At 42.5% G+C, this 11773-nt stretch overlaps 1 non-coding gene across 1 annotated transcript; it reads left to right on the top strand.

The window, feature by feature from the left end:
- The first annotated feature begins 396 nt into the window (after nucleotides 1–396).
- On the top strand, nucleotides 397–500 carry LOC117095530. The gene has a single exon (XR_004442059.1). It is a non-coding gene; the product is annotated as a small nucleolar RNA U13 (small nucleolar RNA).
- The last annotated feature ends 11273 nt before the right edge of the window (nucleotides 501–11773 follow it).

Genomic DNA, 11773 nt, shown 5'->3' with positions numbered 1-11773 from the left:
CTGCCTCAGCCTCCCGAGTAGCTGGCACTACAGGCGCCGGCCACCTCGCCCGGCTAGTTTTTTGTATTTTTTTAGTAGAGATGGGGTTTCACCGTGTTAGCCAGGATGGTCTCGATCTCCTGACCTCGTGATCCGCCCTTCTCGTCCTCCCAAAGTGCTGGGATTACAGGCTTGAGCCACTGCGTCCACCCTTTCCTGTTTGTTTTTAAAAGCAGACTATTTTTTAGAGCATTTTTAGGCTCTCAGAAATATTGAGCAAGAGGTAAATAGACTTCCAATATGCATTCCTGCCCACATATATGCATAGCCTTCCCAACTGTCAACATCCCATAGCACAGGGGTACATTTATTACAATTGGTGAACCTACATTGACACATCAATATCGTCCTGAAGCCATCCTTTTGTAGTTAATAAGCATGATGATTCAGTGTTCACGTGCATGTGTGGGATGTGCCGCCCCCAAACCTTGTTAAGACATTGGCACATTACCCGTCTGACATGAAGAAATATACATAGCACTCAAAATCCATAATTAACATTAGAGTTCCCCTTGGTTTTGTACATTCTAAGGGCTTGGACAAATGTATAATGACATGTATTCACCGTTATAGAATCATTACAGAGTAGATTCACTACCCTAAAAATCCTCTGCTCTGCCTATTCATCCCTCCCTCTCTCCTAACCCCTGGCAACCACTGATCTTTTTGCTATCTTCATAGTTTTGCCTTTTCCAGAATGTCATATAGTTGGAATCATACAATATTTAGTCTTTTCAGACTGGTTTCTTTCACTTAGTGAGAGGCATTTGAAGTTCCTCCATGTCCTCTCATGGCTTGATGGCTCGTTTTTCTTTAGCACTGAATAATATTCCATTGTCCGGATGTACCACAGTTTATGTATTCATTCATCTACTGAAGGACATCTTGGTTATTTCTAAGTTTTGGCAATTATGAACAAAGCTGCTATAAACATCCATGTGTGGTTTTTGTGTGGACATAATTTTTCAACTCCTTTGGGTAAATACCAAAGAGTTGGATAGTATAGTCAGAGTATGTTTAGCCTTGTAAGAACCTTGGCATATTTTTTAAACAGACAGCTGGATTTCTCCCCTTTGGCCAAGAATCCTACATTGGAGCACTTGAAAAGGCATCAGTGACACTTCATAATCAGCCCGCCCATGCTTGATGGCAACCATTATAGGCATTCAGAATTATGTAACCTTTGGTGCAGTGAAGAGGGATGCATCCAAGGATAAGTACACAGACTTCCTGGCACTGGAAATATTCTGTATCTTTTTTTTTTTTTTTTTTTTTTTTGAGACGGAGTCTCGCTCTGTCGCCCAGGCTGGAGTGCAGTGGCCGGATCTCAGCTCACTGCAAGCTCCGCCTCCCGGGTTCCCGCCATTCTCCTGCCTCAGCCTCCAAGTAGCTGGGACTACAGGCGCCCGCCACCTCGCCCGGCTAGTTTTTTTGTATTTTTTTTAGTAGAGACGGGGTTTCACCGTGTTAGCCAGGATGGTCTCGATCTCCTGACCTCGTGATCCGCCCGTCTCGGCCTCCCAAAGTGCTGGGATTACAGGCTTGAGCCACCGCGCCTGGCCAATATTCTGTATCTTAACCTGCATGAAGGGAACATGAAAATTGGTTTTATTATTCTTTATACCATATATAAATTATGTATTTTGGTATCGATGAGGAAATATATCATAAAAATAAAAAATGTTAAAGGCTCAAATACCAGGTACTGGTGGCTCTGGGATTATACAATAGTAGTTTACAACCTTTGTATGTTTTACCCATATTTTCAAAGCTTAGAACTTTTTGCTGTTCACTTAAACAAGACACTAAATACATCTGCAAGAATCACACTCCTTAAGTGTAATAGGCTGTTACTGAACCAAACTGGGTCAATTTGCCCGTGTGCCATGGAAGGCCAAACACTGAAGCACCAGGCTTTTGTAGAGAGAAGAGTTTATTACAAGCTGCTGAGCAAGGAGACAGGAATCTGCCTCAAATCTGTCTCCCCACGTTGGGGGCTAGGGCAGGTCTTATAGGGAGAGGGTAATGAGGCATGTAGTGATTGGATCTTGCAATGAGGTGATGCTGGGAGCTGTGATCTGACTGGACCTTGCCATGATGTGATGCCAGGGCGTTATCTGATTGGATCCTGCCATGTGGTATCTGCATTTAATTTGGTCTGGGTGTGATCTGATTGGATCATGCCATGTGGTATCTGCATTTAATTTGGTCCCCATATTCCTTGGTCCGAGCGCTTAGTTTCCACCTGTGGTTGCACACGTGGTTCACCTGGGGATAATCAGGTTATATAACTTGCACCCATGGCAACTGAAAACCAACTCACCATTTTATTACACAAAGTTCAACCAGATTGGGTTGGTTCTGCCGTTACAGCTTCACAGAATCTGCAAAAGCATCCACAGTAATCACTCTGTTTTCCAAGTCACCCTTTAGCACCCACTGGGTAGTGTTTGACAGAGGTGTCTACCTGACCAGATTTATGCTTCGGTCAAATCTGGATCCTCCTGGAGGACCAGCTCACCCCGCAGTGAACCTCTTCCTCTGCACCAAGTTCTGCTCTCACCTCCTGTGCCCGTGGCTTCTCAGCCCCATCTGACACATCACTGTGGTGATAGGAAAAATACATTTTACACGTGAGTCAGAATGTCCATATGCCCTGGGAAGTGTTGATGGCACACTGGCTGGAAGCCACTGGCTCATAAACTCATGAGTCACTGCAACAGCTCTGTGCAGAAAAGTCCGCAGCGTGGGAATGGTGAGGAGAATCTGCTTGAGTGGTATTGCTTAAGCTGGAATTCTGGCTTTGCCATTTACTGAGTGGGTGACCTTGGGCAAGATACTTGACTATGCTTTCGTTTTCTTTTCTATAGAGTGGTAATAATGTTAGCATACCTACTTCATTGGGTTGTTATGAAAATTAAATGATTTGGTATATGTAAAATGCTTAGAAGGTACCTGGTACCTGATGCTATATGAGTGTTCAATTTTTTGTTTGTTTGTTTGTTTGTTTCTATGGCATTAGAGTAGCTCCATTTAAGTCCAAATGGCAAATGGGATGGGGTCAGAGTTGGGGAGAGGGCAAATCTGCTTTTTGCTTTTCTAAGCCTTGAAGCTGTAATAAAGAACCAGACTCTATTTTGACTGCTGACAGCTCTGGAGCTGCCCCTCTTCCTCTTCCCCTTTTGCTCCACATCTGAGCAAGCTGATAAGAAAGCCCACATTCCCCTCTCTTGGTTCCCATAGGAAGCTCAACCCACACAGGCCTCTTCTCTTATGCAGGAACCTCTAACCCAGCCCACTCCTTAACTACAATAAAGGCCAAGACTGCTCTCCCCTCCTGGCTTTCCCTCAAGATCCATTTTCAGACCTTCTTGGGAGCCAACTGTGCTCTCCCCAGCAAGCCTTATTATGTAAGAAGTAAACCTCCTCATACCCTTTTGCTTCCTGCATAGTCAGGATATCCAAAAAAATGTTTGGTGTGTGTGTGGGGTGTACCACCTCCGTGTGGTGACCACAGCAGAGAGGCATGGGGCCGGGAGACGGCGGGGGGAGGGGGGGGCGGGGGCGGGTACAGAAAGCTACTCTTTCTCTTTCCTCACTCCTCACCGTAGGAAATGAATTCCCAGTCTCCAGAGTAAAGATGTCACGATCCATAGCATTGAGGGAAGAGAACTGCATTTCATACTTCCTTTAAGTAAGGTTCTTGCACTGCCATAATGCAATGTCCATGTGGTTACACAAGAGACTACCCAAGAATTTAAGAGTGTAGCGTTTCTTTTGTTTTTATAGAAGCCATTAGGATCTTACTTCTTCATGGAGCTAAAAGGGAATGGAAAATAGAAAATAAAAGAAATATAGCAGATCCTCAAATAATATTCAACATCGTTTCATTATAACATTGATGAGAAAAAAGAAATCAATTCTTGCCAGAACCACTGTCTGTGTGGAGTTTGCACGGACTCTCCCTGTCTGTGTGGGTGTTCTCCAGGCATTACAGTTTCTTCCTACATCTCAAAGATGTGCTAGTTTGGTGAATTGGTGTGTCTAAGTCATCCCAGTCTGAGTGAGTGTGGCTATGAGTGCATCCTATGATGGAATGTCATCTTGTCCAGGGTTGGTTTCCACCTTGTACCATGAACTGCAGGGATAGACTCTGGCCACCCTTGGTCCTGAACTAGAATGATTGGGTAAATAATTATCTTACTTGTTTTTATTAATCTTCCTTAAATGTATACATAGCTCTCATTTATTTTAATGTTTAATATTAGAAGTGTTTTAGTCTTTATGTAAAAGTTTGGTAGGCTAGGCATGGTGGCTTACACCTGTAATTCCAGCACTTTGGGAGACCAAGGTGGGTGGATCACTTGAGGTCAGGAGTTTGAGACCAGCCTGGCTAACATGGTGAAACCCTATCCCTACTAAAAAATATAAAAATTAGCTGGGCATTGTGGTGTGCACCTGTAGTCCCAGCTCCTTGGGAGACTGAGGTGGCAGAATCACTTGAACTCCTTGAGACTGAGGTGGCAGAATCAGTCTCCTTGGGAGACTGAGGTGGCAGAATCACTTGCAGCTCAGGCAGCGGCTGCAATGAGCCTAGATCACGCCACTGCACTCCAGTCTGGGTGACAGAGTGAGACCCTGTCTCAAACAAAACAAAACAAAACAGTTTAGTGATGTTTTTGTGACCAGAAATATGCCGTAGGAACTTAACTCTTGTTTATATCAACTAGCCTATGGTGCAATTGGTTTTGTTATATGTTGTTTTGCTTAAAGTCACAGTTTCTAAGAACCTATGGATGCCATACTGTGCTCCAACACACTGTAAGGGAAAAGGAGGGAAGAGAGCGAGACAGAGGACTTAACTCATATATTGAGGACCTACTGCTTGCCTGGCTCTGTGTTCTGCCCTCTTGTCATGCAAACAACATAGACAACAGTCTATGGGGTAGAGATTACAATTCCCACTTAACAGATGGGGAAAATGAAACTCAGGCAGGCTAAATAAATTACCTGTGGTAGACAGACTCTAAACTCCCCTGCACCTCCCCTATCCTGCTTTCCAGTGTTCAAATCTTTATGTAAGCCCCTCTCCTTGAGCCTGGATGGGATCTGGGACTTGTTCCCAATCAATAATATATGGCAAAGGTGATAGATGCCACTTCTGGAATTATGTTGTATTATATAAAACTCCATCTTACTAGGAGACTGCTCTAGAGACTCTCCTTGCTGGCTTGATGAAGTGCTTATGTTGGGAAAAGCCAGGTGGCAAGGAACTGCAGGTGGCCTCTAGGAATGACAGGGGACTTATAGGAACTGCAGGCAGCCTGGTTGCTGAGGATGTCCTCCAGGCAGCAAAAAGCTAGGGTCCTCAGTCCTACAGCTACAAGGAAATGACTTCTGCCAATAACCTGAGTAAGCTTAGAAGAGGCCGGGCACAGTGGCTCATGCCTGTAATCCCAGCACTTTGGGAGGCTGAGACGGGCGGATCACCTGAGGTCAGGAATTTGAGACCAGGCTGGCCGACATGGTGAAACCCTGTCTCTACTAAAAATACAAAAATTAGCTGGGCATGGTGGCCACCTGTAATCCTCGCTACTCAGAGGGCTGAGGCAGGAGAATTGCTTGAATGCAGGAGGCGGAGGTTGCAGTGAGCTGAGATCTCACCACTGTACTCCAGCCTGGGCAACAAGAGCGAAACTCTGTCTCAAAAAAAAAAAAAAAACGCTTGGAAGAGCATTCTTCCCCAGTTGAGCCTCCAGATGAGAGCACAGCTTGGCTGCCACCTTGATTGCTGACTTGTGAGACCCTAAGCAGAGAACCCAGCTAAGCTGTGCCTGAACTCCTCACTCAAAAAAGCAATGAGGTAATAAATTATTTTGTTGTAGGCCAGTAACTCTGTGGCAATAGATAGCTAATGCATTACCCAACTCCTGTTTTTAGCATCTCCTAATTTTAATTTTTTAGTGATGTAGAATCCTATATAACAACCTATAAAGTGTTGATGAAAGGCTATAGAACATCTTTGACTGTGGGCCATTTTGGTTTAGCTGCTCTCATAATCTGTCATCTCACTGGAAAACTAGAAACCCTAGAAAATGATCCAAATGTCAGCATTTGTTTATTCTGAAGTACAGTCCAACAATGAGATGGCCACCCATCTTCCTGAAGGAAATTCCAGTCTACTGTGTAATTTTTATCGCAGAGATAAAAGTCATCAGCATCATCCTAGAGGGCAAGATGAAATACTTCCTAAAACCAATTTAGTTTTGTGTTCTGTTTTTGTGTATCTACATGGAGGTATGCATGAATCATCCCCCACTTTGTTCTACCAAATATTTAGAGTTTCTAATTTTCATGCTCACTAGACTTCTGAGCATTTTCCTGCCCCTTCCTTTCTCTCCACCAAGAATCTCCCTCTTCTCATGCAAGAAAATATAACATAAGTTTGGGCTGGTTTGTAAGTGTGACTCACTTCACCATGGTATGACTCATCCTGGGTAAGCTGATCATAAAAGAAAAGCACCTTCCTCAGCAACGTCTGGTCTTCCACCCAAACTACTACAGAGCCTCCTACCTCCCAGGAAGAAAGTCCACCTACCTACATTCCCTGTCATGTGTTAACTGCATTCTCCTGAAAATTCCTGTTATATTCTTTTAAGCCTAACGGTTGGAACTTGAGCGTGCACCAGAACTATCTGGAGGGATTGTTAAAATAGAGGTGACTGGGCTCTGCCCCCAGAACTTCTGATTCTGGAGGGCTGTGGGAAGCCTCAGCATTCGTATGGGTAACAAATTCCCAGGTGATGCTGAAGCTGCTGGTCTAGGAACCACACTGAGAACTACTGTTTTAGGCAATGGTCCTCAACTCTGACTGCACATTAGAACCACATGAGGAGATATTAAACAACATGCATGCCCAGGGCCTCCCAAGACCAAGTAAATGAGAATCTCTTGCAGGAGAGTCTCAGGTACTGGTCTTTTTTGTTTCTTAGAAGCTCCTGAGTTGATTTTTATGTGCTGCTAGGATGAGAACCATTACAATAAGAGGAGCTGATGCCAGAGATGCAAAGGAGGGTGAGATTTAAGGAGAGTGCCTTGACTCAAAATCTCCTCTATAAGTTTTGTATTTTATGTGAAGAATGCATATTTTAATATTTAAGCATCATTTAACATATTTCACAAGCACATTAATATATGTCTCATGTCCCCAGAATCTATTGTTAGTCAAATATTAATGAATTATGATAGCCATAATAATAGGAAACTTTCATTTCTAGTTATTTCAACTGGGTGGCTAGAAATTTAATTACACTATTTTTTATGGTAAGATGAATGTGCTATTTTCTATGAGAGAATAAAAATTTGCAGCATTTGAGCACAGCAAAAACGTAATAAATGGCATGGAAAACATATTCCTTATCAAGAGAATAATTATCAGGAAACCTCAGCTGAGTAAAACTAGAGTTTCTCAGCAAACCTGAGCTGTAAGTTTGTGCTTGGAAACAAACTCTTCAGTTCCTGCAAGTAGGAACTGAAGTAGGAACTGAATTACCCCAAGTAGGAATGATTCAACGGAATCGTCCATATTTTTCTTAAGACACCTGATTTTGAATACAGACTTTGTCTGATTTTATTTTATTTATTTTTATTTTTATTTTTTACTGTTCGGATTGTAAAAATTAAAAGTAGTGCACTGGGTTCTTATTCCGTGAGAACACTCAGTCTCTGTGGAACTCAAGTAATTGTGACCGATTTTCGGGCTAGACTTCAGTCTTTTCAGGTTTCTTTTCCTGCTGTCTAGCACAGCACTTGGCACAGAATAGATGCTCCACAAATATTTACCAATTTAACTGAAAATTGTTGCTCTATTTCAGAAGAACTGAATGTGCTTTTTTTCTTTTTCTTAATTTAATTTTTATTTGTACAAAGTAACAGATGCATATAGTATTAGAAGTCATGGCTTATGACAACAACAAAAAAATCGGCCACTTGTTCCATCTTCCTCACCCTCCAAATTCTGCTTCCCAGACACAAGCACTTTCTGCTGTGTTAGTGTTGTTTCTTCTGATATTTCTATCCACATTTGTGTGTCAAAGTCATCACAAAAGGTTGTCTTGATAAAAACAGATACTATGTTTTGATTAAAAACAACAATAAGCTGAGCTTAATGAAAACTTCTCAGACAATGGGCAACTGTCCAAATGAATCAGTCAAATGAATTCTCTGAGTTGCCTGAGTATTTGGGTTTTATGAAGTTTGTTGCAGTGGAGTTAGTCATGGGGTGGTTGATGCAGGAGTCAGAGTTAGAATCTGGGCAAGAACTGGTGAAGATTTGTAAGCCCAGGTACCCAGGATAACTTGTTTGGTACATAGGTAAGGCTACTTGTTGGAGCAGTCTGTGGTTTTCTCTTTCCAGAGTCTGTGAGTCCAAAAGAGCTGCTAACTAGTTTATCCTGTTTTATTTTTATTTTTTTGGAACATGAGGGTTCTATTTCTACTTCTAGTTCTGTTAATTTTGCTGTACATATTTTGAGTCTATCATTAGATACATGAACATTTAGAAAAGTTCTATGTTCTTGGTGAATTGAGCTCTTTATTATTATGAGATGTTCCTTTTTACCTCTAGAAATGCTTATTATTTTAAGAGACAGTTTATTTAGATGTACTTACATATGTCTGTTTTAGCTGAATACACTTTGCCTGAAGGATTCCCTTTAGTATTCTGTTTAGCATATATCTTCTGGTGACAATATTCTTAGTGTTGGTTTGTTGACAATGTTACTATTTCTTCTTAATTTTGAAAAGATTTTCACTGGGTATGTTATCTTCCTCCAAAAAGGATTACATGTACTTAGGGCCAAGGACTAGGTTAGGGGCGCTGGTAATACAAGTGAATTTGATTTAAGTGAAGGTCTGGGATGACTCAAAGATGACTGGCTTGTTTTAATTCACCTCTCTTCCTAGGGTGCATTGCAACCTAAAGACAGAGGGATGGCCGGGTGCAGTGGCTTATGCCTGTAAGCCCAGCACTTTGGGAAGTTGAGGCGGGCGGATTACCTGAGGTCAGGAATTCAAGACCAGCCTGGCCAACACGGTGAAAATCATTCTCTACAAAAATACAAAAAATTAGCAGTGCATGATGGCGGATGCCTGTAATCCCAGCTACTCAGGAGGCTGGGGCGGAAGAATTGCTTGAAACCGGGAGGTGGAGGTTGCAGTGAGCCGAGATCGTGCCATTGCACTCCAGCCTGGGCAACAGAGCAAGACTCCGTTAAAAAAAGAAAAAGACAGAAGGATTTGCCAGGGCCCCTTTCATTGTTAGACCCTGAACTACAATTGTTGTCTCGCTTACCCCATTAATCTACCAAAAGCTCTGCTCAGCTTCTCTGCCTCCTAACTGCCTTTTTTTTTTGAAATTGGCAGGTGCTTCCAAGAGAAAAGCAGCCAAAAATGCTGGGCTCATCTCTCTAGGTTTCTTCCTTCTTTTGGATTTTGGCCCTATAATCTTTCACTGATTTGAATGCAAGCAGATTTTTTAAAAAATTGTATTCAGCTTTCCTAGCTGCTCTCAGTAGGATGGATAGTTGGAATTATCTTGATCACCATGACTGAGGGCAAAACCGTTGGTACCCTACCCGTATTCTCTTGGCAATACTTTTTCTGTGTATGCTGATCTTATTATGGTTTATTCCATCTCATTGTAGACTGTAGTGAGATGAAAAGTGTGTCCACCCAAAATATCAGTTCCTAATCCCTGGAAACTTTAAATGTTACCTGATAAGGAAAAAAATATATATATATATATTTGCACATGTGATTAAATCAAGGAGCCTGAGATGGGGAAGACTATGCCAGATTACTTGGGTGTGACCTGAATGCCATCCCAAGCATCCTTACAAGAGAGAAACACAGGGAGATTTTGTATACACATGCAGAGGAGAAGGCAATGTGAAGACAGAGGCAAAGGTGAGAGTGATGCGGCCACAAGGCAAGGGAATCTGTCAACCACTGGGTGTTGAGTTGAAACAGTCAAGCAACAGACTCTCCTCTAAATCCTTTGAAGGAGTACAGTCCAGTTGACACCTTGATTTCAGCCCAGTGATACTCTGGCCCCCAGGACTGTGAAAGAAGATATTTTTGTGGTTTTAAGCCACCCAGTTTCTAGTAATTTGTTACTGCAGCCACAGAAAACATACCTAGATTGTTTCCATCAAAGCCATTTTTATATTGTTTTCTTATTTCATTTAATTAAATACCATAAATCACCTGGCAGGTTCAGAGCCTTGAGTCCCTGTCCTTCAGAAACTCACAATCTGCTATCATAAATAATTCTGACCCAACCCAACGATAATAAGCAGTTGCTAAAATTAAAATGAAAAATCAAAGACAATATGGGAGAGGGAGAAGTTAATTTTAACTGAGGGAACCCAGGAAGTCATCTTAGATAGGATGGTATTTAAAGATCTTTTACTGCCTTCTAACTCCTCATACTTCGTGTTTTTATGTAAATTTTCTTCACTCTTTCTCTTTTTCTTTTTTTCTTTTGAGATGGATCTGGCTCTGTCGCCCAGGCTGGCATGCAGTTGTGCGACCTCGGCTCACCACAACCTCTGCCTCGCAAGTTCAAGTGATTCTCCTGCCTCATCCTCCCAAGTAGCTGGGATTACAGGTGTGCGCCACCACACCTGGCTAATTTTATATTTTTAGTAGAGACGGGGTTTCACCATGTTAGCTAGGCTGGTCTGGAATTCCTGACCTCAAGTGATCCACCCACCTCGGCCTCCCAACGTGCTGGGATTACAGGTGTGAGCCATCGTGCCAGGCCTACTTTTTCTCTTGTAATTGTTCATTTAACAAAGGAATGTTGTAAAATAGGGTTTAAGAGCATGTTCTCACGGTTCCATTTCCCCTCCGTTTATTCTTACTATGCTTGACATGGCTTTAGAAAAGCGGACACTCCAAGGGCTCCTGGTAAGACAGCAATGGTGAGACTTCCCTCAGGGAAGTGGTGTCTCCTTCCCACAGGGCTCCCAGGGACTCTGTTGTCTAGCGAAAGAAGGGCAGCTGACAGTATGAAAGGGGCTCTTTTCAGTCGGGGTTTTGTGACAGTTGGGGTCCATGTGTCAGAATGACTGAATTGGGGTGAAAGGGATTACTTTCTCATTTCTTCTCAGAATGCCAAGGTTTACAATCTCTGTAAGGGGAAATAGTATTTTCAAGAGAGCCCACAAGAGGGCAGTATTAAGGAAGGATCAATTTCTATAGGTTCTGGAGAGTGTGAGAGCCAGGGTGTACTCTTGAGCCCATATCCAAAGCACCACAGTCTTCAAAAATGCCATGCTCAGCCTCACAAAAACCCAGATGCTTATGTGCTTTATTTTAGCACGTACCCACCTGATAAGGTAGGGGAAACAACCAAAAGCCATATATGTGTATAAAATTACAACCCTGTGTAGACAGACGCCCTCCCTCATCTGTCTCCCACTTTGGGAGGCTGAGTGAAGAAATGGTCACATAGAACTGCAGCCAGGATTGAACAGGGAGGTTCTAGAAACTTTTCCCTGTACTCTGAGGTAAAAAGTTATGGAGTCCCAATATCAACCAAATACAAAGAATTGGAAATCACATCAGTTCTATAAGCTCAAAGAAGAACACAAATGCCAGAATCTCCTTCTAACAAACAGAGAAAACAAAGGCCAGCAAAAAAGGTGGAAAATTTTATAGGACTCAGTAA

The sequence above is a fragment of the Trachypithecus francoisi genome, unplaced genomic scaffold (genome assembly GCF_009764315.1).
Source record: "Trachypithecus francoisi isolate TF-2019V2 unplaced genomic scaffold, Tfra_2.0 Lachesis_group13, whole genome shotgun sequence".
NCBI classification, from domain to species: domain Eukaryota; kingdom Metazoa; phylum Chordata; class Mammalia; order Primates; family Cercopithecidae; genus Trachypithecus; species Trachypithecus francoisi.
Note: the sequence above shows the minus strand (reverse complement) of the source record. Positions and strands in the feature narration are given on the sequence as shown.